The sequence below is a fragment of the Dendrobates tinctorius genome, unplaced genomic scaffold, assembly GCF_039654945.1.
Source record: "Dendrobates tinctorius isolate UK_male_01 unplaced genomic scaffold, ASM3965494v1 ptg000156l, whole genome shotgun sequence".
NCBI lineage: Eukaryota > Metazoa > Chordata > Amphibia > Anura > Dendrobatidae > Dendrobates > Dendrobates tinctorius.
In genome coordinates this window covers 14,871,336-14,897,500 of record NW_027361823.1, presented here as the reverse complement: position 1 = coordinate 14,897,500, position 26,165 = coordinate 14,871,336, and positions in this window count along the sequence as shown.

The window sequence follows — 26,165 nt, the reverse complement described above, 5'->3', positions numbered from 1 at the left end:
ATGCATGTCCCACAGCTGACTGCTGCTGTGCCAATTGCAAATTTCTACTCTGGGTCAATTGATGTCACTTTTCATGGTGCCTGCCCCTAATTTTAGCTGATTGAGAAGCTTTCTGTCACCCCTTAAGGTATTGTCTATGCATTTGGTTTTTCCTCCCATTGAATCTAATAGGGTTTGAATACATTAGCTGAACTATTAGGCGAACTGGTCATCGAATGGTGGTTCGTTTGGCGAAACTGAACCAAACCGAACTTTGAAAGGTTCGCTCATCTCTACTCTTCATATCTATTCTGGAGGATGGAATCTCCTTTCCTTCTCCATAGCCTCTTAATGAGCCAAGCATTACACATGAAAACAAGTTGGGTAGGTCACATAGACTTGGCTTTGAGATTTTTCTTTTCTTCCATGTAGCGGTATTATGTTGCATATCTTTCTGTAGGTGGTCACAGAGATTTGGCTATAATACATGTGCCATTTCTTTATTATAGAAGCTTTATCATAGATTTTCATAAAGAGTTGGACATATAGATCTATTTTTATGATACAGATAAGTTTCCTTAACCCCTTAACCCTGGAGCTTTTTTTGGTTTTGTGTTTTAGTTTCTCGCTCCCCTCCTTCCCAGAGTATTAACACTTTTTTATTTTTCCATCAATATGGCCATGTGAGGGCTTATTTTTTGCGGGATGAGTTGTACTTTTCAACAACACCGTTGATTTTACCATGTTGTATATTAGAAAACGGGCAAAAAATTCCAATGCGGTTAAAAAAGTGCAATCCCACACATGTTTTTTGTTTATCTTTTTTGCTAGGTTCATTAAATGCTAAAACTGACCTGCCATTATGATTCTTCAGGTCATTATGAGTTCATAGACACCAAATATGTCTAGGTTCTTTTTTATCTAAGTGGTGAAAAAAATCCAAACTTTGCTAAAAAAAAAATTGCTCCATTTTCCGATGTCCGTAGCGTCTCCATTTTTCCTGATCTCGGGTTGGGTGAAGGCTTATTTTTTGTGCGCCAAGCTGACATTTTTAATGATACCATTTTGGTGCAGATATGATCTTTTAATCACCTATTATTGCATTTTAATACAATGTTGCGGCGACCAAAAAATGGAATTCTGGTGTTTTGACTTTTTTTCTCGCTATGCCGTTTAGCGATCAGGTTAATCCTTTTTTTATTGATAGATCGGGCAATTCTGAATGTGACGTTATTGAATATTTGTATGTTTGATTTTATTTTTATTGATTTATTTTGAAAAGTGCAAAAGGGGGTGATTTAAACGTTTAGATATTTTTTATATATTTTTAGACACTTTTTTTTACTTTTGCCATGCTTTGATAGTCTCCATAGGAGACTAGAAGCTGGCACAACTCGATCGGCACTGCTACATAGAGGCGATGAGCAGATCGCCTCTATGTAGTAGAATTGCTGACTTGCTATGCGCACCGAACACTGCGTGGTGCTCATAGCAATCCGGCACTGACAACCATAGAGGTCTTCAGGAGACCTCGGGTTGTCATGTCGACACACCGGAGACCCGCGATCATGTGACACGGGTCACCGTGTGCGTATTTCTGGCGTGATTGCTGGATGCACCATTTAAATGCTGCTGTCAGCTGCATTTAACTAGTTAATAGCCGTGGGTGGATCGCGATTTCACAGGCGGCTATTACGGGCACATGTCAGCTGTTCAATACAGCTGACATGTCCTGGGAAAGATGTGGGCTCACCGCCGGAGCCCACATCAAAGGGAAGGAGTCCGACATCGGCGTAAATATATGCCCGATGTTGGAAAGGGGTTAATATTGAGTCATTGCATTCATTACTTAATGATTGGTATTCCCATCTCTAAGATCCTATCCCAATATGTAGTAACTGTAATAATAATAATATTTGCAAATTCCTCCAATTAGATATGCAGTGTTAGGGTGTGTTTCCACGTAGCGTATGTTTTCAGGATTTGATGCGGATTGAACGCCGCGTACAGCCACAGCATTCAATCCGCAGCGTCCAAATGTTACACCATAGTGGAGGGGATTTTATGGAATCCCGTCTCCACTATGTGAGCAGGGACACGGGTGACACACCCGAAATTACGGACATGCGGCGCATCTTTATAGACCGCAGCATGTCCATTTGGGTATGTTTCCACGGTGCGTACTTGCAGTGCTTTGGACACAGCAGAAACCCTGCTCCACCCAAAGAGCTGCCCCCTGTTGTACGTGCGGTGATACTGCATGTGCTCATTGAACACATGCGGCATCACCGCATCCTATCCATAGACTGGGTTATTTATCTTGAGGAGAATGAGCGTCTCCGCAAGATAAATAGACATGCTGCGGTTTATAAAGATGCGCCACATGTCCGTAATTTTGGGTGTATCACTCGCGTCCCTGCACACATAGTGGAAACGGGATTTCATAACATCCCCTCCACTATGGTGTAACATTTGGACGCTGCGGATTGAACACGGTGGCTGTACGCAGTGTTCAATTCGCAGCAAATCCTGAAAACATTCGCTACGTGGAAACATACCCTTTATCTTGTGGAGACGCTCAGTCTCCACAAGATAAACAATCCAGTATATGGATAGGATGCGATGATTCTGCATGTGTTCAAAGAGCACATGCGGTATCACCTCGCGCACAACAGGGGGTGGTGCTTTGGGCGGAGCGGGGTTTCCGCTGCGTCCAAAGCGCTGCAGGTACGCAGCGTGGAAACTTACCCTTATGTAGTTTTTCTGATTAACCAAGGAGGTTGTGCAATTCCCTGCACATGGGGTAAACATAGGGTAAACCACCCTTTTGAAAAAACAGGCAAAACGGCTTCTTCGGGGTGGTAGCCCAGGTATACACGGAGCTCTTCTTCCATAACAGTAAGTTATAACATGGAAGCACTCTGATTGATTATTTATATTTTAATTCCATTTAGAATTCTGATAATAAGTGGGATCTTGCACTTTTATATTTTGACTTTCAGAGCTCTATCCTGTTCTACCTTTTTTTTTGCATGATATGACTGAGGTTATTATAAAACTGTTACTAAGCAAACGTACGAAGTGCGCACGCAGATTGGTATAAAGAATCAATAGTAAGCCTATGGGTCAGTGCAACTCTGTTACCTCAGCTGCTGTTCTAGATTTTTCCACAAGATGGCACCAGATTACACTAAGTCAACCACAGTTTTAAGCTTTTCCAGTATCCAAGTTTTGCCTGCTGTAAGACAGTGAATATTTATGTACTGTATATAAACTATTATGTATTATAATATATACATTATATATATTGCTTATATAACACCATTAATTACACAGCACTTTACAGACATCATCATCACTGTCCCCATTGGGGCTCCCAATCGATATTCTCTATAAAATGGACACTGTACTGGAGAATCTTGAGGAAATACACAGAGAAAATGCAAACTCCTTGCAGATGATGCCCTTGGTGAGGTTTAAACCCAGGTCCCCCCAACACTGCAAAGCAACAGTGAAACAATATACAGAGCCACCATGCTGTTCATATACAGAAATACACACGAGGTCAAAATTGTTGGTACCCCTATTTAACGACGGAAAAACTCACAATGGTCACAGAAATAACCTGAATCTGACAAAAGTAATAATAAATCAACAATCTATAAAAATGAACAAATGAAAGTCAGACATTGCTTTTCAACCATGCTTCCACAGAATTTAAAAAAAAATAAAACTCATGAAATAGGCCTGGACAGAAATGATGGTACCCTTTTTTATTATTATTATTATTATTATTATTATTATTATTATTATTATTATTATTATTATTTATTTATATAGCACCATTGATTCCATGGTGCTGTACATGAGAAGGGGTTACATACAAATTACAGATATCACTTACAGTAAACAAACTAACAATGACAGACTGATACAGAGGGGAGAGTGGACCCTGCCCTTTCGGGCTTACATGCTACAGGATGGTGGGGAAGGAGACAGTAGGTTGGTGGGTTGCAGCAGTTTTGGTGTTGGTTGAGGTGAGATCACCGGTAGGGGTGAGAGAGAAGGAGGTAGCGGGGTCATTGCAGGCTGTAGGCTTTTTTGAAGAGGTGGGTTTTCAGGTTCCATCTGAAGGATCTAAATGTGGTTGATAGTCGGACTTGTTGGGGCAAAGAATTCCAGAGAATAGGGGCTATTCGGGAGAAGTCTTGGAGGCAGTTGGGTGAGGAGCGAATAAGTTTGGAGGAGAGAAGGAGGTCTTGGGAGGACCGGAGATTACGTGAGGGAAGGTATCGGGAGATTAGTTCAGAGACATATGGGGGAGACAGGTTATAGATGACCTTGTAAGTCAGTATTAGTAATTTGAACTGGATACGCTGAGGGAATGGGAGCCAGTGAAGAGATTTGCAGAGGGGAGAAGCGGAGGAGTAGCGAGGAGATGAATTAGTCGGGCGGCAGAGTTAAGGATGGACTGGAGAGGTGCAAGGGTGTTAGCAGGGAGACCACAGAAAAGGATGTTGCAGTAGTCGAGGTGGGAGATGATGAGGGCATGCACAAGGATTTTAGTAGACTGAGGGTTGAGGAAAGGACGGATTCTGGAAATATTTTTGAGCTGGAGGCGACAGGAGGTAGAAATAGCTTTGATGTGCGGTTTGAAGGACAGGGCAGAGTCAAAGGATACTCTGAGGCAGCGGACTTCCTGTACTGGGGAAAGTGTGATGTCATTTTTATAGCTAGGTTGGGTAAGGAAGATCTGAGAGATGGAGGAAAGATGATGAGTTCAGATTTGTCCACATTGAGCTTGAGGAAGCGAGAGGAAAAGAAGGAGGATATGGCTGATAGACACTCTGAGATTCTGGACAGCAGAGAGGTGATGTCTGGGCCAGAGAGGTAGATCTGGGTGTCATCAGCATAAAGGTGGTAGTGGAATCCGTGGGACTTTATGAGTTGCCCAAGACCAAGTGTATACATTGAGAAGAGTAGGGGTCCTAAAACAGAGCCTTGGGGGACTCCAACACAGAGAGGATGGGATGAGGAGGTGGTGTGGGAGTGGGAGACGCTGAATGTGCGATTGGAAAGGTATGAGGAGATCCAGGATAGGGAAAGGCCTTTGATGCCAAAGGAGGAGAGGATCTGTAGTAGGAGGCAGTGGTCAACTGTGTCGAATGCAGAGGATAGGTCTAGAAGCAGGAGTATAGAGTATTGTCCATTTGATTTGGCTGTAAGTAGGTCGTTAGTAATTTTGGTCAGGGCTGTCTCAGTGGAGTGATGGGGGCGGAAACCAGATTGTAGATTGTCAAAGAGCAAGTTAGATGATAGGTGGGAGGAAAGTTCAGCATGGACGTGCTGTTCCAGGAGTTTAGAAGCGAATGGGAGCAACGATATTGGGCGATAGCTGGACATAGCGGTTGGGTCGAGGGTTGGCTTTTTAAGGATAGGCGTGATTGTGGCATGTTTGAAAGCAGAAGGGAAGGTACCAGACGTTAGTGATAGGTTGAAGAGGTGGGTTAGGGATGGGATAAGTGTGGTGGTGAGGTTGGAGAGGAGGTGGGATGGGATGGGGTCGAGTGCACAGGTTGTGAGTTGCGATTTGGAGAAGAGACGACTAAGCTCCCCTTCAGTGATGTTGGAGAGTGAGGTTATGGGGTTTGGGCATTGGTCTGGTATACAATGGGGTTGTGGTGGTTGAGTGATGAAGACTTGCCTTGTTTGGTCAATCTTGTTTTTGAAGTGTGTGGCAAAGTCCTCGGCAGAGATGAGGGAGGTTGGAGGAGGTAGTGGTGGGCGGAGGAGGGAGTTAAAAGTTTTGAATAGCTGTTTGGGGTTGTAAGATAGGGAAGATATAAGGGTTGTGAAGTAGGCCTGTTTAGCAGAGGTGAGGGCAGATTTGAAATCGAGTGTTGCCTGTTTGAATGTGGTGAAGTCATCTTGCGAATTTTTTTTCTTCCAGCGCCGCTCTGCAATCCTGGACACTTGCCGGAGCTTTTTAGTGGTGTTGTTGTGCCAGGGTTGTCTGTTGATACGTCGCATTCTGCCATGAACGAGAGGGGCAACCACGTCAATAGCTGATGCGAGAGTGGCATTGTATAAAGCAGTGGCACTGTCTGTGTCATGGAGTGAGGATATGGATGCCAGTGGTAGAATAGAGTCAGAGAGCGCGTGGGTGTCTAGGTGCGCAAGGTTTCTGCGGGGGTGCGCATGTTGCTGGACCTGGGTGCCTGGTGAGGAGGACAGGGATGAGAAAGTGAGTAGATGGTGGTCAGATAGAGGGAGAGGTGAGGTGGTGAAGTTAGAAAGAGAGCAGAGACGGGTGAAGACCAGGTCTAATGTGTGTCCGTCTGTGTGGGTGGCTAAGGAGGACCACTGAGTAAGTCCAAAGAATGAAGTAAGGGACAGGAGTTTGGAGGCTGCTGACTGAAGGGTATCAGTGGGGATGTTGAAGTCACCCATGATGATAGTGGGGGTGTCAGTTGAAAGAAAATGAAGAAGCCAGGTAGAGAATTGGTCAATATGTGATGAACGCAAGCAGGAGGCACGCCGCTACCACCAAATTGTGATGAACGGCGCGGCCGGTGCCACCAAAACGTCACGATCCCACCACTGGCACCACTAGGTCAGCGGATGGAGGGATGTGACGCACTGCCGGCACACGGCTATCACAGGCACAGTGGGGGCTTACCTTAGTTATCCTGCCACTGGCACCATGTGACAAAAATATACAGCAAGCTAATCTCGCTGTAACAATTTATCGCAGGGGGGTATTTTGGATGCCCCACCACTGCTAACAACCTTCCAAGAACTGCGGGGATTTATGTATATCCCACTTTCTCAGTCCCACTTTGGAACTCGCAGCTCTCCAGCGCCCCCCTTACCCTCAGGTCAGTCAGGGAACTGCACCTAGGATAAGTAGTCGCCGGATGGGCTGCTTGTTGTGTACGGGCAATTAGACTATTGCAGTAAGGGAATTATCAATGCCGTGGCTGCAGCCCCTCATACAGCAATATAAGACCCTTCCGGACTGCCAACTAGCCTAACCAACCGCACAGACCACGCTGCCACCAGCCACACTTTACTTAATCACAGAGTTAATTAAGAGGGTCCATGACAAAACCCAAATTAGTAGCGATTATCTAAAAAAGGCGCATAGTTCGTTTCTTAGAGCATGGAGTCAAACTGATAATTTTACGATTTATTCCCCAAAGTCGGGCAGTGATTACAAATACAAAAGTTGTAATAAATTGAGACATTAAATATGTACAGTTGCAAATATGAAAACAACATGGATTAAAAAGCAGAAAGTAACACTTACATGTGCCTAGGTGGTACCAGGCAGACCATGTGGCTGGGGGATGGGCCGCAACCAAACATCCCAAGACATGGGGTAGGTCTATTCAGCATCAGAACTCCAGCTCCACTGACTGGGATATGGTAGGGAGCACCTTATAGCTTAGGGTCTGTGACCTCACAAAATGGACGGTCTGAAGAGGTCCAACCTCCCTCTCTCCAAGTTATGATTTGGCTACAAAACTTAGAATAACTATATCTAAATGAGAAAAACCCGTACCAACACACATAGGGCATCATTGTTTGTGATTTACCGAATAGAATCCAAAGACACCAAGCATGCCATAATTAAGACCCTCCATTTGGGAGCAATCCATATCTCAGTTTCTGGAGAGATTAGGATTTTGCAAGAGCCACCGTAGGGAAGCCAGGTCTGCGCAGATCACATAAATGTTCATTTAGTTTTTCTGTCATGATCGGAGATCATGCTAGCCTATTTTAATATCTCTCACAGTTTTATTTCAGACACATGTCCCAGAGAACAAAGGACTTCCTTTAGCTGAGCAGGGAGGGGAGAGGAGAAGAATTCTACACTGAGGCTTCAGGTTTCACAGAGCTGCACGCAGGAAGACGCTGGTGTGTGTGTTGTGGGGGAAGAGAGGGGGGTTGCAGCTACATGACAGAGAGGGATTTTCTAGAATGTTCCAGAAACATATCTACAGTACATTACACCTCCCCCTTTTAGAGGGCACTACGGAGGCATTACCTATCAGTAATCGGCCATGCGCACCTCAGTGGGTTCACCCCGGTGGGACAACCCATCAGCATTTCCATGTTCGCTGCCCTTTTTGTGTTGTACAGTAAAGTCGTACTGTTGAAGGGCAATGCTCCAGTGGAGCAACCTTCCATTGGTTCAGGACACTGTGTGCAACCAGCTCAGAGGGTTGTGATCGGTAACCACCGTGAAGGTACGCCCATACAGGTAGGGCTGCAAACGTTGCAGTGCCCACACCATGGCCAGACACTCCTTCTCGATGGTCGAGTATGCCACTTCCCTCGGCAAAAGTTTCAGGCTCAGGTACAACACGGGGTGCTCCTGGTTCCCCGAGTCAACCTGGCTGAGCACAGCACCGAGGCCAAACTCGCTGGCGTCGGTCTGTACCAGAAACAGGCGACTACTGTCGACTGCTCTCAACACTGGAGAGTTGCACAGGGCTGCTTTCAAAGCTTGGAAGGCTGCCTCACAGTCATCTGTTATGATGAGTCACCGAAGGAGGAAAAAAACAAAATACCAGCTAAGTCCAGAAAAACCAGAGAGGTTGGCAGCTATCGGATTGCAGACCCCTGAACCTATCCACAACAACTAGCAGTAGCCGTGGGGGGTTCCTACGGTGCCCTAGACCCCTCGATCACAGCCGGAAAACTAAATAGCCTAAAGACAGAAAGGGGAAAAACTAAACTGCCCCAGAGCAGACCCCAAAGCAATAGGCAGCCCCCAACATATAATGACAGTGAAGCAAGATAAAAACACTAACACAGATAGAAAGATAGGTTGAGCAAATGATGGGGCCCAAGCTAACTACATAGGACAGGATAGGAAAGCTGCTGTCTGCCATCCGCAAAACCCCTATCAAAATGAGCCAACCGACTGATAGGAAAAACAGGCCCTGAAGACGCTAGGCTTCAAAAGACTATATCAGCACTCAGGTATATTCTGAAGACAGAGCAAAAGATCAACAGATCTGAGACAAAAATGGAATTCAGCTCACCCCCGGCCGGGGATGGCAGAACTCCCAAAAAACAAGGCAAAACAAAAACAAAACTGAAGAGTACAAAGCAGAGCAGAAAAACTTAGCTTAGAGATGCAGGAATCAGACTGGTCTCCAGGAATCCAGCAGGAAAATCACCAGCCAGGAAGAAGGGCGTCGGCAGCCTTATATCCAGTCCTCAATTCCAGCCACCCAGTCATCATCTAGCTGCCCATGTGTTTGGTAATCAGCCTCACTACCTTCCTTCACCAGAGGAGGGAGTTCATCAGACCTCAATGGTGAAGGGAAAAATGAACTCACAACAGTCATCTGTCCAGTTGATTGTTTGGGGTAGCCTCTGCTTGGTGAGGTCAGTCAAGGGTTTTCCAAGGGTGCTATAGTCCTGCACGAACCACCTATAGTACCCTGCAGTGCCCAAGAAGGACTTCACATGTTTCGTGGTCATGGGGGTGGGCCAGGACACGATTGCGTCCACCTTTTCTGGCTCCGGACCCATGGAATCCCCGCCAACCCATTGCCCCAGGTAGTGGACCTCGCTCATGCCCATCTGGCACTTTCCCAGCTTGATAGTCAGGCCTGCATGGTAAAGACGCTTGAGCACCTCCTGGAGATGCTGAAGGTGTTCCTCCCAGGCGGAACTGAAGATGGCGATGTCATCCAAGTACGCCACTGCGTACTCCTCCATTCCCCGGAGCAGGTGGTTGACCATCCGCTGGAAAGTGACAGGGGCATTTTTCATGCCGAAGGGAATGACTGTGGACTCGTACAGTCCAAAGAGGGTGATAAAGGCGGATTTCTCCTGCGCCTCAGGATGGATATGTACCTTGCTTTCGCCAACCACTCAAGCAGATCCTCGATGCGCGGCATCGGGTGGGCATCAGAGGTTGTGATGGCATTGAGCCCCCTGTAGTCCACGCAGAACTGGGTGGTTCGATCCTTTTTAGGCACGAGGACTACAGGTGAAGCCCATGTGCTTTTTGACTGTCGAATCACCCCCAGCCTTAACATCTCATTGATCTCTTGGCACATGACCTGTTGCACCTCCTCAGAGATCCAATAAGGTGTTCGCAGTAGTGGGGCGTGATTCCCAGTGTCCACCTCATGAACCGCTAACTCCGTCCTCCCAGGTCGGTTGGTGAACACGACCCGGAAGGGTTCCAGGGTTTCCACCAACTGCGACCGCTGGGATACGGTTAGCAAACCACTTATCTCCATGTCCTCAATGGACCCATTGGCCTTGGCTTGGGCCAGCATGTCTAGAAGGGGATCTTCCTCCCCATCCTCGGGCAGGTTGCAGACCAATAGGACGCAAGCTTCACATTCGTCGTGCGCCTTCAGCATATTGATGTGAAAGGCCTTGCGCCTACCCCGAGCATGGTCAAGCGTGACCACATAGGTGACCGGGTTGAGCTGCTGGTGGACGACGTATGGGCCTTCCCAGGCTGCCTGAAGCTTATCCGTTGGTACGGGGACCAGCACCCACACCTTTTGACCCACCTGGTAGGTCCGCTCCCGGGCGTTCTGGTCTTACCAGTGCTTCTGGTCAGCCTGAGCCTGCGTCATGTTGTCATGCACCAACTGCGTCAAGGTCTGCATCTTGTCACGGAAGCGCATGACATAATCCGCGATGGACACTTCCGTGAGGTTTGGCTCATCTTCCCAGGATTCTCTTATCAACCCAAGGGGTCCCCGGACTCCCCTGCCATACAGGAGTTCGAAGGGTGAGAACCCGGTCGAGGCCTGCGGAACTTCTCTGTAAGCGAACAGCAGGTGTGGGAGGTACCCTTGAAAATAATGTGACAAAAGGGACATGTTAAATCAAGGTGTGCCCACTAATTAGCATCACAGGTGTCTACAATCTTGGAATCAGTGAGTGAGCCTGTATAGAGAGCTACAGATACTGTGCTGTTTGGTGACATGGTGTGTATCACACTCAACATGGACCAGAGGAAGCAAAGGAAAGAGTTGTCTCAGGAGATTAGAAAGAAAATTATAGACAAACATGTTAAAGGTAAAAGTTAAAAGACCTACCTCCAAGCAGCTTGATGTGCCTGTAACTACAGTTACACATATTATTCTGAAATTTAAGCTTCATGGAACTGTAGCTAACCTCCCTGGACGTGGCCGCAGGAGGAAAATTGGTGACAAATCAAAGAGACGGATGATATGAATGTTAACAAAAGAGCCCAGAAAAACTTCTAAACAGATTAAAGGTGAGCTTCAAGCTCAAGGAACATCAGTGTCAGATCGCACCATCCGTTGTTGTTGGAACCAAAATGGACTTGATGGGAGGCGACCAAGTAGGATGCCATTGTTGAAAAAAAATCATAAAAAAAAGCCAGACTGGAATTTGCCAACACGACATGATGACAAGCCACAAAGCTTCAGGGAGAATATTCTATGGATAGATGAGACAAAAAAATGGAACTTTTTGGCCAGGATCATCAGCTCTATGTCCACAGATGGAAAAGGGAAACATATCAAGAAAAGAACACTGTCCCTACAGTGAAACATGAAGGAGGCCCTGCTATTTTCTGGGGCTGCTTTGCTGTATCTGGCACAGGGTGCCTAAAATCTGTGCAGAGTACAATGAAATCTCAAGACTATCAAGGGATTCTAGAGAGAAATGTGCTGCCCAGTGTCAGAAAGCTTGGTCTCAGTGGCAGGTTATGGGTCTTGCAACAGGATAATGACCCAAAACACACAGCTAAAAGCACCCAAGAATGGCTAAGAGGAAAACATTGGACTATTCTGAAGTGGACTTCTACTAGCATTGAACTAAATCCTATGGAGCATCTTTGGAAAGAGCTGAAGCATGCTGTCTGAAAAAGGCAGCCTTCAAGTACGAGACAACTGGAGCAGTTTGCTCTTGAGGGTGGGCCAAAATACCTGTCGAGAGGTGCAGACGTCTCATTGACAGTTACAAGAATCGTTTGATTGCAGTGATTGCCTCAAAAGGTTGTGCAACAAAATATTAAGTTAAGGGTTCCATCATTTCTGTCCAGGCCTATTTCATGAGTTTTATTTTTTTTAAATTCTGTGGAAGCATGGTTGAAAACCAAGGTCTGACTTTCATTTGTTCATTTTCATAGATTTTTGATTTGTTATTACTTTTATCAGATTCAAGTTATTTCTGTTACCGTTGTGGGTTTTTCTGTTGTTAAACGAGGGGTACCAACAATTTTGACCACATGTGTATTTGAACAGCGACCAAATCTTAGTGGTTTCAGGTCTGCATGCCACTATTTTTTATTTAAAATGAAACAACTGAAAGGCCATTGACGTGTAGAGTTTCAGGTTTAAGTAAAGGGGTTGAGCAAAAATATCCTGTGAAACGTTGAGGAATTGCATCCATTTTTCTACAATGCCTCCTCATTTCAGTAGCTCAAAACCAATTGAACAAATTAAATGTTAATTTGTAATACTTTGTAGGGAAACATTTTCAGGCAATCAATGCCTAAATTACTCAATAATATCCTCAAAGTTTAGAAATTTATGGCTCTTCCCATACTTTATATTTCAACCATTCACTCAGACTAGGTATACACAAAGCTGAGTACTGAAGAGATCCATAATATTAAAAATGTATTTTTATTGAAACATTAAAAAACCATACAAAACAGAATATCCTCCAGGGGATGCTAGAGTGGCCAACCAAAAGTAAATGATATGTGCAGTCCAGGAAGAAGTCTAGAAATATATGGATAGGGTATTGGGGAAAATTTTGAGTTCTGTGATTCTCCTCCCAATAACTGCCTATATTGTGCACCTAAAAGTTCATGCATCAAGAAGAAAGTTTCGAAGGAAATTACATAGGTACATAGATAGACATACAGGAAAAAAAATTTACATTAAACCCAAATTTACATTTAGTCTAACAAGGAGGTCTTAAAATTGCATATATACCATTCAGTTAAACAGTATATTTAATATATGTAACTTGTGCTCAAAGTGAAAGAAGGACCTCATGAACGGGTTAAGTGCAATTATGGGTATGCATTGGTGCAGGAACAGATATGATAAATATAAAAACGCCTCCCATGCTAATACTTGTATGCAAAGGGAAGGTCAGTTGAATGGGACAGTAGTACCTGTATGTAACTTAATAATGACCGGACTCCAGGGTGGCAAGCTTCTGAGTCCCCCCACCTTGACGAGCATTTCGCCCCCAGCTTCTTCCAGGGGCGTTTCAGGTTGAAGGGCAACCATTTATTTAAATGATGCAACATACAATCCATAGTGTGTGGGGCCGGGACTGCCGATCATATGTGGCATGTGACCCACCTACCCGATCCTGTACACTGAATATTCCCGGGAACGCTCATTGACCCGCATGCCTGGAAGGAAAGCGGGTCAGTGTGTGAGCATCACAGGAAGTGTCAGAGGCTAGGAAGGTTGTGCATGCAAATTCTCAAGGCAGCATTTAAAAACAAGGTTGGATGAAAATGAGAGTGCTGTGGGCATGGGAATATTAGCCAATAATGCAGAGTGATATTGTAAGATGGCAAAGTGCTTATTATGTAAACCTATTTGATACAGACAATGCATGAGAATGCGAATAGACAGTGCTGTAACAATAAAAAAATCCACACAGTGTAAATTTATTTATAAAACTAATGTGAACTGAGGACTACAATATCCAGTGCATAATTATAAAATAAGTATTAAAAGTGACAGAGCCTCAAATCTGATTAGCATATAAGTGCTAAGCATGTATTTAAAGTGACTGTGTAAATAAATAAATAAATAAAAACATGAGCTGCAGAGAAATAATTCACAGGTACTTAAAGTGGCGAAAATGGAGACAAATCTCATATGCCGTATATACTTGAGTATAAGCCGAGATTTTCAGCCCATATTTTTAGGCTGATAGTGCCCCTCTCAGATTATACTCAAGTCATTGTCCCAGGGGGTAGGCGGGGGAGGGGAAGCAGCAGGAGCTAGCGGCTGTCAGATCATATTCACCCCCTTCTGACGTCGTTTCTGCACTTCCCTGCTTCTCAGATGGTCTCTGGCGCCGACAGCTCTTCCTGTGTTCAGCGGTCACATGGTACCACTCATTAAAGTAATGAATATGCACGCGACTCCACTCCCATAGGCGTGGAGCGCATATTCATTACTTTAATGAGCGGTACCAGGTGACCGCTGAACACAGGAATAAAGTGTTGGCGCCAGAGACCATTGGAGAAGCAGGGACATGCAGAGGCTACACTAGGAGGGGGTAAGTATTATGGCAAGGACAGGGAGAACCATATGATATTCATCTGACCCCGTTCCACCGCCACGCTGTGCTGTCTTCCACGTCCTCTGGCTGTGACGTTTAGGTCAGAGGGCGTGCACTAAACAGTAAACTGCACTAAACTGCAGAGACCCAGAAGACAGAGAGGCGCGTAGCGGTGGAACAGAGACAGGTGAATATCGCAAGTGCTGGGGGCCTGAGCTAGCAGCGACACTGGCACCTGGCCCCCCATAGCGCACCGGTGAACCTGCCTGCTTAGGACACCGGCAACTGGCCCTTAGTGACGAGAGGTGAGTATGTAATTTTTTTTCATAATAGCAGCAGCAGCATATGGGGCATATTATTCTATGAAGCATCTTATGGGGCCATCAACTTTTATGGAGCAGCATAGGTGGAATATTATTCTATGGAGCATCTTATGGGGCTATCAACCTTTATGGAGCAGCATATGGGGCATATTATTCTATGGAGCATCTTATGGGGCCATCATTAACCATTTATGCAGCATTATATGGGGCATATGTTAATATGGAGCATCTTATGGGGCCATTATTAACCTTTCTGCAGCATTATAGGGGCATATTTTTGAATGGAGCATCTTATGGGGCCCATCATGAACTTTATGGAGCATTATATGGGGCATATTCTGTATAGAGCATCTTATGGGAATCATCATGAACTGTTTGGAGAATTATATGGGGCTCCTGATTCAATATGGATATTCAAAAACATTTAACCTACTGATGTCGCAGTTAATTTTACTTTTATTGGTATCTATTTTTATTTTTGAAATTGACCAGTGGCTGCTGCATTTCCCACCCTAGGCTTATACTCGAGTCAAATAAGTTTTCCCAAAATTAGGGGGCCTTGGCTTATACTCGGGTCGGCTTATACTTGAGTATACGATAAATATGATACCATATTATAAAGCCGTGTAACCATAACTACAATAGGTATGACCAATAAAAGCAAATAATGTATTAATAATAAAGTACATGAATGCAAGGCAATAAACCAGCTCACCCTCCACCAGATGCAGCAGGTTCGGGAGTCCACGATCAGCACTGCTGCGAGCTCTCAGCTAGATGCAGGAAAAAAAAGGTCCAGCTCCCCATGCGTTATAGATAAAATCCAAGATTTATTCTTGTTCATTTAAAAAAGAAATATCCAAAAAACATTTGCCAAAGGATATTTTGAAAAAAACGGGGGGAGGGAGAAATGGGAGGAAAAAAGGACACATATTCACCACTAGAGTCGAGCGACTTTTGCTTTTTTAGGGTCAAGTTTCATTTCATGAAACCCGACTTTTCCAAAAGTCGGGTCGAGCAAAATCTGCCTACTATAGGGAAAAAAAACACAATGCACACTAAGTAGGATGGAAATTGAAACTGACAGGAATCAAATACGTGTAATAAATATGGCAACACGCAAAAAAAATTAGATAAAATACCCTTTATTAAAAAATGGGTGTACACATTAAACATAGAATGGCATCACCAAAATTTATACATAGCATAATAGCATAATAGGCTATAGAAAGAGGTTAAATAAATAACCCTGTAATACAATCACAATAATAAAAATAAAGAAATATATATAAAGTGAAGTCCCCAAAGAAATAATGTGTGATAATATATATCGTGCTATAAAAAACACTGTGAACGTGCCTGAATCAAAAAAACATTAGGTTCCAGTGTGTAATAAAGAAAGAGCAAAAAATCGCTAAATACAATGGGGAATCAAAAAATATTAAAGGGTTAATACCTCATGAGCCAAGAATGAATGCCAAGGAACGCGCCCCGACGCGCGTTTCGGAGAAGAAAACTCCTTCGTCAGGGGGTAGGTGTATTACTAGCCAGCACATCCATATATAATGGATTCAATCAGGCCGGACACATGACGGCGCATGCGCCGCCGCCACGACCCGGAAGTCACATGGCACGCGGCGTCACATGATCAAACACCGCCGGGTGAATCCAGCGTGTCAGAGCATGGGAAGACGCCGTTACCATGCGAACCACCGGCGCCGAGGCGGCGCATGCGCACCAGTGCCCGCCAGAGAAACACACAGATGCAGTAATTACTGCGGAACCCATCATAATGGAGTGGTGTATGTAAAGCTTATAAAGACGCAGATGCAGAAAACATATATACAATAATATATATGCCATCCATAAGATAATACAAATAATGAAAAATAATACAAAGTGAAGGTATATATATCAGTGTACAATACCATAACCACATAAGTGTTAAGATAAAGAAATTTATTTAAAAAATTTTTTAAATTTTTTTTATATATATAAAAAATAAAAAATAAAAAATGATAAAAAAGTGAAACCAGCAACAAGGTGCACGTGGAGAAAAAGGAAAAAAGGATGCACAACATCAAAATGCATATATAGATGCTGAACTCCATCAACATTCTGCATTACAACAAATGTCTGCGTCTGCAGACAAGCCTTGCCACCATTTCTTCTTCAGCAGAAGTAAAAAATCCATGACATGAAGGGCCGACCACAATATCTAAAATAAATACAAAAACAATATTAAAAGTGTACAAGAAAAATTTTTTTATTATAAAAACGGAATGAAAGATAAACTCTCGTTTAAACCCAGTGGAGAGACGGTATTGAGTGTCCAAATCCACTGGGTTTCTAACTGAGCAAGACGTTTGCTAATATTGCCCCCCCTAATCCCTTTGCAAATCATGTCAATGCCAAACACTTTCAATAGAGTAGAATCACAATTGTGATGTATTTTGAAGTGTTTTGGCAGGGTTTTAAGGGAGGCAACATCGTCAATCTCTTTAGCTGCCTTTATGCCCAATACGTGCTCACGGACCCTCATCTTAAGCTGGCGAGTGGTAAGGCCAACATAGATGAGGGAACATGGGCACGTGGCATAATAGATTACAGCTGTTGATGAACAAGTGATGGATTTTTTGATGTTGAAAACACACAATCCATCAGAACTGGTGAAAGTATGAGCTCTGACAATGTTGCAACAGGCAACACAAGAGCCACAGGGTTTACATCCTGCGGCTTGTGTGTGTTGGATCAAGAAGTTGTTGACCGGTTTGGAAATGTAATGGCTTTTCACCAACCGGTCACCAAAATTGGACGATCTACGAAAGGCAATATTTGGATGGTCGCCAATGTACTTGGAGAGTATTGGGTCATTTTTTAAAATAGGCCAAAATTTCTTAAGATAAAACCTGATCTGTTCATTTTGGCCATTAAAAGTGGTAATAAACCTGACCACCTCCTTAGATTCAGATTTACTCGCATCCATATAAAGTGCATTGTGGCGTGACGTATGCTTAGCCCTGTTAAAGGCTCTCTTTAATGATCGTCTGCTATAACCGCGTTCAAAAAATCTAGCCTTTAAGCGGTCAGCCTGTTTCAAAAAGTCAGTATCTGTAGAACAAATACGTCTTAGACGTAAGAATTGTCCTATGGGGATTGAGTTGATAAGAGTACGAGGGTGAGATGAGGAGGCGTGGAGAAGTGCATTGACGGAGGTGTGTTTTCTAAATAGATCTGTCTGAAGGACGTTGTTAGAATCCCTCCTCACTAAGACATCCAAAAATTCGATGGTTTCCAAATCACTATGATATGTAAGATGTATATTGATGTTATTAGAATTTAATACACCAATGAACTCAGGTAACACACCAATGGGATCCTGCCAAATAAAGAAAATATCGTCAATGTAGCGTGTCCAGAAAGGGACACGCTCCATTTGTTCAACTTTTCCAGAAAAAAATAGATCCCTTTCCCACAGGCCCAGGAACAGGTTGGCATACGAAGGGGCAAAAGAGGCCCCCATGGCTGTTCCCTGGGTCTGTAGGAAAAAGGAATCTTTGAAAATGAAAAAATTGTGAGTCAACGCAAAATCTAATAAATTAATAAAAAATATGATAAAAGAACGTGAAAAAGAAGAGTGTTGTAAGAAATATGAGACAGCCGCTATCCCATCAGTGTGTCTGATATTGGTGTATAAAGATTCTACATCACATGTGACAAGAGAAGAATCTTCATCAATATGCAAACCATCAATTTTTTTGAGAAAGTCATTAGTATCACTAGTATAAGACGGGAGGGAAGTGACAAATGGTTGTAGAATATAATCAATATACTTGTTCACATTTTCTAAAAAATTACCCCTCCCTGATATAATGGGCCTGCCTGGTGGTATGTCCTTGTTTTTATGTATCTTAGGTAGCAGATATAGGGTGGGAATAGTGGGTTCATGAACTTGTAAGGCCGAGAAGAGGTCATTAGAAATGATGTCATCTTCTTTGGCATCATTCAATAATGTTTTCAATTCAGCCTGGAATTTTGAAAGAGGATTAAACGTCAACCTCTTATAGCATTCCACATTATTTAGCTGACGGAATGCCTCAGTCTCATACATTTCCTTGGGCCATATCACCACATTCCCACCTTTATCTGCCGGCTTAAATACTATATCCTGGATACCTGATAATTTCCTCAGACAGATTCTCTCCTCTTTACTCAAATTGTCTTCATGACTATATTGAGGAATTTTTTGAAATTCACTACTCACGGTTCTAACGAACGTGTCTATATTCGGACATGAGGACAGTGGAGGGAATTTGACAGAAGATTTTTTGATGACATCTGGAACCTCACCTTCATCAATGTTGTGCTCTCTTGCCAAATGTTCGAGGTCAACTATTGCCTTCTGCTCCGCCTCTGTCGGAAAAAATTTAAAATTATCCGGATTGTGAAATATACGCTTGAATAGCAATCTCCTGGCAAACAAATGCAAATCTTTCACTGTAGTGAAGCAATCAAAGTTTGCTGTAGGGCAAAACATAAGTCCTCTACATAGAATATCAATCTCCAGGGATGTAAACATATGGGTACTTAAATTGATTACCTTCAAGCGACTAGAACCCACATCCGGAGAATAATTTCTCTTGTTAGGGGGAAAATGTAGATTTCTTTTCCTTTTAGGAGTAACCATGGATACAACAGAGGCGGAGGAGGAGGCAACAGAGACATCACCAACTGACGAGTTGGAGGCAACAGAAACAGAACGTTCTCTATTCAAATTACTACTCATATGTTTTTTCCAGTGATAGATTTTGCCTGAAGACAAATCAGTTTGATCCCTAATCAACTTGTTAGTGTGTTTCCGTTGTATGTCTTTCACCAGGATCTCTAGATCTTTATCAAGGGAATCATTGAGTGAATTGAACTGTTCAGAAGGTAGAGTATTCTTCGCTTTAATAAATAATTCATCTAATTCCTTATCCACATCCGTAATCAATTTGGTGTTGAGTCCCACCAAAAGCTACATTAGCTTCCACGAAGTTTCATTACATGTCTTTTCCCAAGATTCCACAAACTCATCATCTGTTACTATAAAAGTCGGAGTCACCCGTACCCTTAAACCTCTCGGTATCAATGATTTCTGTATATAATTTTGTAAAAATGCTTTTGTCCACCAGATTCTAGTTCGTTTAAAAAGCAGCTTTTTAATTGACGTAGATAGAGAGTTAAATGTCAAACCATCCGTATTGGAAACAGTTGTTGCGCTAATGTTGCCAAACACATTATTCACTTGGCCCTGCCAGGATAGCTCCCTGGTCTTGAAATCCATAACAGAGTGTGCCATAACCTATGCAGAACACAGAAGATATACAATATTAAAACAGTGGGGATGATGTTCAATACTAATCCAATAATAAATCCAATATAATAATATAGGCCAATTGTACACACAGCCCCTCTGAGATGATGGATGGCCAACCATCCGGTATAAAAAACCACAATGCACACTAAGTAGGATGGAAGTTGAAACTGACAGGAATCAAATACGTGTAATAAATATGGCAACACGCAAAAAAAATTAGATAAAATACCCTTTATTAAAAAATGGGTGTACACACTAAACATAGAATGGCATCACCAAAATTTATACATAGCATAATAGCATAATAGGCTATAGAAAGAGGTTAAATAAATAACCCTGTAATACAATCACAATAATAAAAATAAAGAAATATATATAAAGTGAAGTCCCCAAAGAAATAATGTGTGATAATATATATCATGCTATAAAAAACACTGTGAACGTGCCTGAATCAAAAAAACATTAGGTTCCAGTGTGTAATAAAGAAAGAGCAAAAAATCGCTAAATACAATGGGGAATCAAAAAATATTAAAGGGTTAATACCTCATGAGCCAAGAATGAATGCCAAGGAACGTGCCCCGACGCGCGTTTCGGAGAAGAAAACTCCTTCGTCAGGGGGTAGGTGTATTACTGGCCAGCACATCCATATATAATGGATTCAATCAGGCCGGACACATGACGGCGCATGCGCCGCCGCCACGACCCGGAAGTCACATGGCACGCGGCGTCACATGATCAAACACCGCCGGGTGAATCCGGCGTGTCAGAGCATGGGAAGACGCCGTTACCATGCGAACCACCGGCGCCGAGGTGGCGCATGCGCACCAGTGCCCGCCAGAGAAACACACAGATGCAGTAATTACTGCGGAACCCATCATAATGGAGTGGTGTATGTAAAGCTTATAAAGACGCAGATGCAGAAAACATATATACAATAATATATATGCCATCCATAAGATAATACAAATAATGAAAAATAATACAAAGTGAAGGTATATATATCAGTGTACAATACCATAACCAAATAAGTGTTAAGATAAAGAAATTTATTTAAAAAAAATTTTAAAATTTTTTTTATATATATAAAAAATAAAAAATGATAAAAAAGTGAAACAAGCAACAAGGTGCACGTGGAGAAAAAGGAAAAAAGGATGCACAACATCAAAATGCATATATAGATGCTGAACTCCATCAACATTCTGCATTACAACAAATGTCTGCGTCTGCAGACAAGCCTTGCCACCATTTCTTCTTCAGCAGATGTAAAAAATCCATGACATGAAGGGCCGACCACAATATCTAAAATAAATACAAAAACAATATTAAAAGTGTACAAGAAAAAATTTTTTATTATAAAAACGGAATGAAAGATAAACTCTCGTTTAAACCCAGTGGAGAGACGGTATTGAGTGTCCAAATCCACTGGGTTTCTAACTGAGCAAGACGTTTGCTAATATTGCCCCCCCTAATCCCTTTGCAAATCATGTCAATGCCAGACACTTTCAATAGAGTAGAATCACAATTGTGATGTATTTTGAAGTGTTTTGGCAGGGTTTTAAGGGAGGCAACATCGTCAATCTCTTTAGCTGCCTTTATGCCCAATACGTGCTCACGGACCCTCACCCTCACCTGTGGCTCTTGTGTTGCCTGTTGCAACATTGTCAGAGCTCATACTTTCACCAGTTCTGATGGATTGTGTGTTTTCAACATCAAAAAATCCATCACTTGTTCATCAACAGCTGTAATCTATTATGCCACGTGCCCATGTTCCCTCATCTATGTTGGCCTTACCACTCGCCAGCTTAAGGTGAGGGTCTGTGAGCACGTATTGGGCATAAAGGCAGCTAAAGAGATTGACGATGTTGCCTCCCTTAAAACCCTGCCAAAACACTTCAAAATACATCACAATTGTGATTCTACTCTATTGAATGTGTCTGGCATTGACATGATTTGCAAAGGGATTAGGGGGGGCAATATTAGCAAACGTCTTGCTCAGTTAGAAACCCAGTGGATTTGGACACTCAATACCGTCTCTCCACTGGGTTTAAACGAGAGTTTATCTTTCATTCCGTTTTTATAATAAAAAAATTTTTCTTGTACACTTTTAATATTGTTTTTGTATTTATTTTAGATATTGTGGTCGGCCCTTCATGTCATGGATTTTTTACATCTGCTGAAGAAGAAATGGTGGCAAGGCTTGTCTGCAGACGCAGACATTTGTTGTAATGCAGAATGTTGATGGAGTTCAGCATCTATATATGCATTTTGACGTTGTGCATCCTTTTTTCCTTTTTCTCCACGTGCACCTTGTTGCTTGTTTCACTTTTTTATCATTTTTTATTTTTTATTTTTTATATATATAAAAAAAATTTTAAAATTTTTTTTAAATAAATTTCTTTATCTTAACACTTATGTGGTTATGGTATTGTACACTGATATATATACCTTCACTTTGTATTATTTTTCATTATTTGTATTATCTTATGGATGGCATATATATTATTGTATATATGTTTTCTGCATCTGCGTCTTTATAAGCTTTACATACACCACTCCATTATGATGGGTTCCGCAGTAATTACTGCATCTGTGTGTTTCTCTGGCGGGCACTGGTGCGCATGCGCCGCCTCGGCGCCAGTGGTTCGCATGGTAACAGCGTCTTCCCATGCTCTGACATGCCGGATTCACCCCGCAGTGTTTGATCATGTGACGCCGCGTGCCATGTGACTTCCGGGTCGCGGCGGCGGCGCATGCGCCGTCATGTGTCCGGCCTGATTGAATCCATTATATATGGATGTGCTGGCCAGTAATACACCTACCCCCTGACGAAGGAGTTTTCTTTTCCGAAACGCGCGTCGGGGCGCGTTCCTTGGCATTCATTCTTGGCTCATGAGGTATTAACCCTTTAATATTTTTTGATTCCCCATTGTATTTAGCGATTTTTTGCTCTTTCTTTATTACACACTGGAACCTAATGTTTTTTTGATTCAGGCACGTTCACAGTGTTTTTTATAGCACGATATATATTATCACACATTATTTCTTTGGGGACTTCACTTTATATATATTTCTTTATTTTTATTATTGTGATTGTATTACAGGGTCATTTATTTAACCTCTTTCTATAGCCTATTATGCTATTATGCTATGTATAAATTTTGGTGATGCCATTCTATGTTTAATGTGTACACCCATTTTTTAATAAAGGGTATTTTGTCTAATTTTTTTTCGCGTGTTGCCATATTTATTACACGTATTTGATTCCTGTCAGTTTCAACTTCCATCCTACTTAGTGTGCATTGTGGTTTTTTTCACCGGATGGTTGGCCATCCATCATCTCAGAGGGGCTGTGTGTACAATTGGCCTATATTATTATATTGGATTTATTATTGGATTAGTATTGAACATCATCCCCACTGTTTTAATATTGTATATCTTCTGTGTTCTGCATAGGTTATGGCACACTCTGTTATTGATTTCAAGACCAGGGAGCTATCCTGGCAGGGCCAAGTGAATAATGTGTTTGGCAACATTAGCGCAACAACTGTATCCAATACGGATGGTTTGACATTTAACTCTCTATCTACGTCAATTAAAAAGCTGCTTTTTAAACGAACTAGAATCTGGTGGACAAAAGCATTTTTACAAAATTATATACAGAAATCATTGATACCGAGAGGTTTAAGGGTACGGGTGACTCCGACTTTTATAGTAACAGATGATGAGTTTGTGGAATCTTGGGAAAAGACATGTAATGAAACTTCGTGGAAGCTAATGTAGCTTTTGGTGGGACTCAACACCAAATTGATTACGGATGTGGATAAGGAATTATTTATTAAAGCGAAGAATACTCTACCTTCTGAACAGTTCAATTCACTCAATGATTCCCTTGATAAAGATCTAGAGGTCCTGGTGAAAGACATACAACGGAAACACACTAACAAGTTGATTAGGGATCAAACTGATTTGTCTTCAGGCAAAATCTATCACTGGAAAAAACATATGAGTAGTAATTTGAATAGAGAACGTTCTGTTTCTGTTGCCTCCAACTCGTCAGTTGGTGATGTCTCTGTTGCCTCCTCCTCCGCCTCTGTTGTATCCATGGTTACTCCTAAAAGGAAAAGAAATCTACATTTTCCCCCTAACAAGAGAAATTATTCTCCGGATGTGGGTTCTAGTCGCTTGAAGGTAATCAATTTAAGTACCCATATGTTTACATCCCTGGAGATTGATATTCTATGTAGAGGACTTATGTTTTGCCCTACAGCAAACTTTGATTGCTTCACTACAGTGAAAGATTTGCATTTGTTTGCCAGGAGATTGCTATTCAAGCGTATATTTCACAATCCGGATAATTTTAAATTTTTTCCGACAGAGGCGGAGCAGAAGGCAATAGTTGACCTCGAACATTTGGCAAGAGAGCACAACATTGATGAAGGTGAGGTTCCAGATGTCATCAAAAAATCTTCTGTCAAATTCCCTCCACTGTCCTCATGTCCGAATATAGACACGTTCGTTAGAACCGTGAGTAGTGAATTTCAAAAAATTCCTCAATATAGTCATGAAGACAATTTGAGTAAAGAGGAGAGAATCTGTCTGAGGAAATTATCAGGTATCCAGGATATAGTATTTAAGCCGGCAGATAAAGGTGGGAATGTGGTGATATGGCCCAAGGAAATGTATGAGACTGAGGCATTCTGTCAGCTAAATAATGTGGAATGCTATAAGAGGTTGACGTTTAATCCTCTTTCAAAATTCCAGGCTGAATTGAAAACATTATTGAATGATGCCAAAGAAGATGACATCATTTCTAATGACCTCTTCTCGGCCTTACAAGTTCATGAACCCACTATTCCCACCCTATATCTGCTACCTAAGATACATAAAAACAAGGACATACCACCAGGCAGGCCCATTATATCAGGGAGGGGTAATTTTTTAGAAAATGTGAACAAGTATATTGATTATATTCTACAACCATTTGTCACTTCCCTCCCGTCTTATACTAGGGATACTAATGACTTTCTCAAAAAAATTGATGGTTTGCATATTGATGAAGATTCTTCTCTTGTCACATGTGATGTAGAATCTTTATACACCAATATCAGACACACTGATGGGATAGCGGCTGTCTCATATTTCTTACAACACTCTTCTTTTTCACGTTCTTTTATCATATTTTTTATTAATTTATTAGATTTTGCGTTGACTCACAATTTTTTCATTTTCAAAGATTCCTTTTTCCTACAGACCCAGGGAACAGCCATGGGGGCCTCTTTTGCCCCTTCGTATGCCAACCTGTTCCTGGGCCTGTGGGAAAGGGATCTATTTTTTTCTGGAAAAGTTGAACAAATGGAGCGTGTCCCTTTCTGGACACGCTACATTGACGATATTTTCTTTATTTGGCAGGATCCCATTGGTGTGTTACCTGAGTTCATTGGTGTGTTAAATTCTAATAACATCAATATACATCTTACATATCATAGTGATTTGGAAACCATCGAATTTTTGGATGTCTTAGTGAGGAGGGATTCTAACAACGTCCTTCAGACAGATCTATTTAGAAAACACACCTCCGTCATGCACTTCTCCACGCCTCCTCATCTCACCCTCGTACTCTTATCAACTCAATCCCCATAGGACAATTCTTACGTCTAAGACGTATTTGTTCTACAGATATTGACTTTTTGAAACAGGCTGACCGCTTAAAGGCTAGATTTTTTGAACGCGGTTATAGCAGATGATCATTAAAGAGAGCCTTTAACAGGGCTAAGCATACGTCACGCCACAATGCACTTTATATGGATGCGAGTAAATCTGAATCTAAGGAGGTGGTCAGGTTTATTACCACTTTTAATGGCCAAAATGAACAGATCAGGTTTTATCTTAAGAAATTTTGGCCTATTTTAAAAAATGACCCAATACTCTCCAAGTACATTGGCGACCATCCAAATATTGCCTTTCGTAGATCGTCCAATTTTGGTGACCGGTTGGTGAAAAGCCATTACATTTCCAAACCGGTCAACAACTTCTTGATTCAACACACACAAGCCACAGGATGTAAACCCTGTGGCTCTTGTGTTGCCTGTTGCAACATTGTCAGAGCTCATACTTTCACCAGTTCTGATGGATTGTGTGTTTTCAACATCAAAAAATCCATCACTTTTTCATCAACAGCTGTAATCTATTATGCCACGTGCCCATGTTCCCTCATCTATGTTGGCCTT